Source organism: Berghia stephanieae, chromosome 6, assembly GCF_034508935.2.
Source record: "Berghia stephanieae isolate SIO BIC M18660-M18661 chromosome 6, UCSD_Bste_1.3, whole genome shotgun sequence".
Taxonomy (NCBI): Eukaryota; Metazoa; Mollusca; class Gastropoda; order Nudibranchia; family Aeolidiidae; genus Berghia; species Berghia stephanieae.
In genome coordinates this window covers 45,512,137-45,514,912 of record NC_088365.1, presented here as the reverse complement: position 1 = coordinate 45,514,912, position 2,776 = coordinate 45,512,137, and the positions used below count along the sequence as shown (strand labels likewise).

At 35.7% G+C, this 2,776-nt stretch overlaps 1 protein-coding gene across 1 annotated transcript in view; it reads left to right on the top strand.

The window, feature by feature from the left end:
* The first annotated feature begins 978 nt into the window (after positions 1–978).
* The window catches only part of LOC144975864 (uncharacterized), a 5,802-nt gene continuing 4,004 nt past the window's right edge, over positions 979–2,776 (top strand). The window contains exon 1 of the mRNA XM_078920049.1: positions 979–1,097. The gene's annotated coding sequence lies outside the window, so the exon portion shown is untranslated. The remainder of the gene's footprint in view (positions 1,098–2,776) is intronic.

Below are 2,776 nucleotides of genomic sequence, written 5' to 3'. Positions count from 1 at the left end.
CTAAACAAAGAAAATCTGTACTTTTTATTCGCCATGCTGTCTAGAAGTTTTCATATGTCTTGTGATCAGAATGTGTAAAAGTCAAAACATGATCAGATTTATGTTGTTTTTTTTCCTCTGGATACGCTTTTTTTGCTCGTTGGAGAAATATTTTATAAGGGAGTCCGCCATTGTTCCGATAGTTTAGAGTCAGTTACTAAGTTACCATGCGTCATTACGAGAGAATTGGCGTTACGACTGTTGAAGCGTATTGAAGTGTGTACTTTACGTAGGTACTACTGAAAATAAGAAAAACCCGACGAAGAGAGTTCAAACAAAGCCCATTGTTTGGGAGTCCAATGATAATCTATTAAAATGCCTCCTATGAAACTGACCCGTGCCAAAAGAAATATTCATATCATTATTATTACTATTATTAACACAGCAGTACGTGAGGTTTTTCTATTTTCCTTTAAGCGACGTGTTGAATGGGCGTCAGGCTTTAAAAGGTGTGGGAAAATATTCTATTCAACAAAACAAGGTGCATATATTAGTAGGCCTGATGAACGAATGCAATAATGGGCTTGTTTTTATATTGTTGTAATGGAGTATATTTTGCGATGGTTTGACAGTATTTCCATTACAACAATGAGCCCAGAATTATTTGGGTTATCAGACCTGCATATAAGTGCACTCATCGTGTTTAACCAAAAAGAGTAAAAATGGCGAATGTTTCTCCTGTCTTCAGTTGAAAAAAAAAAAGAATCTCCCTCTCTTTCTCTCCCCACCCTTTCTCTCTCTCTCTCTCTCTCTCTCTCTCTCTCTCTCTCTCTCTCTCTCTATCTATATATATATATATATATATATATATATATATATATATATATTTGCAGCTGTCTCTCTCTCTCTCTCTCTCTCTCTTCTCTCTCTCTCTCTCTCTCTCTCTCTCTCTCTCTCACACAGACAACCATAAAAGTTTCAGGCGTTTTTTAAACCCTCACCGCGCGATCACAATACAATTTGAACAACGAAAACCCCCGCCCCTTGTTCCACGATCTGAGGACGCACGTAACATTTCAAAGCCAACTAATATTAATATTATACAAGACGATCCAAAGGTAAGTTGGCAGCCAATATTTTGTAGGTTAACAATTCTGTCCATGACATTTATTATTCATAAATCTCATTTATTCATTTGTTTTGTTTTGTTTTTTGTTTTGTGTTTGTTTTGTTTTTGTTTTTTAATAATCAATCATTAAAACAAATGTTGAGTGGAATTTTATTAAAATTACTCTTCTACCACCGCCTCCTTCTCCTTCTTCTCCTCTACTACCACCTTCTCCTCCTCCTCCTCCTCCTCCTCCATCACTATCATACCCACTACCACCACCTCCTTCTCCTCCTCCTCATCCACCCCATTCTTCATCCTCCACCTCCTAATCTTCCAACCTTACTCCATAACTCTCCCCTCATACTTGTTTTGTTCACCCTTTCCAATATCAACCGCATTGTCATTCAATGCGTCAATTATTTTAATATTTGAGCAATAGCCGCAGTACAAAAAAAAGTTACCTACTCCATCCTTATTTGGTTTTAAGCAACGTGTACTAATTTGCAGGTCTGATAACCCATATAATTATGGGCTCATTGTTGTAATTGAAATACTCTTAAACCAACATAAAAGATTCTCCAATACAAAAATGTTAAATCAAGCCCATAATTACACTCGGTTATCAGACCTGTGAATATGTGCACTTAGGTTATAAGGAAAACACAATTTTACTATAGCGTAACAGCAACAAATAAATAAACAAAAAAAAAAAACAACCAAACAAACAAACAAGCAAACAAAAAAACCCCAACAAAATGAATAAAATATTCGAGGCGTCCGTGTTACTTTTTTATCCTCCACCATCTCCTTCTCCTCTTCCTCCTCCTCTTCCTCCTCCTCCTCCTCCTCCTCCTAATACTACTACTACTACTACTACTACTACTACTACTACTACTACTACTACTACTACTACTACTACTACTACTAATCAACCACCACCACCACCACCAACACCACCTCCTCCTCCACCACCACTACCGCCACTTCCTCCTCCATCTCATCATCTTTTAACCTAACGTATCTCAATACCAACCAAATTATCATTCAATGCGTCAATTATTTTAATACACAACTTGACTATTTGAGCGGTCGCCACAGTACAAAAAAAGTTACCTACTCCATCCTTCTATATAAATAAATATCTGTACACAGAACTGAATATATATTATAAATATATCGATTAAAACCCCTGCCTAGCTTACACCTGTGATCAAACCAATTCTCCCACTGTCACGTGTGTTGACAGTGTCAAACGTGTAAAAGTTTCAGAATAAATATAGCTGTGATATTGAAATAAGAAACATTGCAATTTGTTGACATTTTGTGATATAGATAGTTATTATTATAATATTCGGAACAGATTTATTCGACAAGATGTGTATTGTAAAATATTTTAAAAACTGAACATTGCTTATTGGTACAATGAGCACGACCATGAGAGGGTAGGAAAAATGTATTGAATCGTCTCAACTTTTGCTCCAAAAATATCTTATTTATAGAGTGATCCATGGCTTTAAATTGTGCTTTAATAAAAATACATTCGTTGAATATCTTGCTATGTGTACATCTATGATTACTGGATATGCATATCAGTGGAATTTTGTGTTGGTCTGTGTGAGTTATCTAGATTAATACTTATTAATTCTTTCATCACTTTCAATTGTGCTTGCATAAAAATTCCATCGT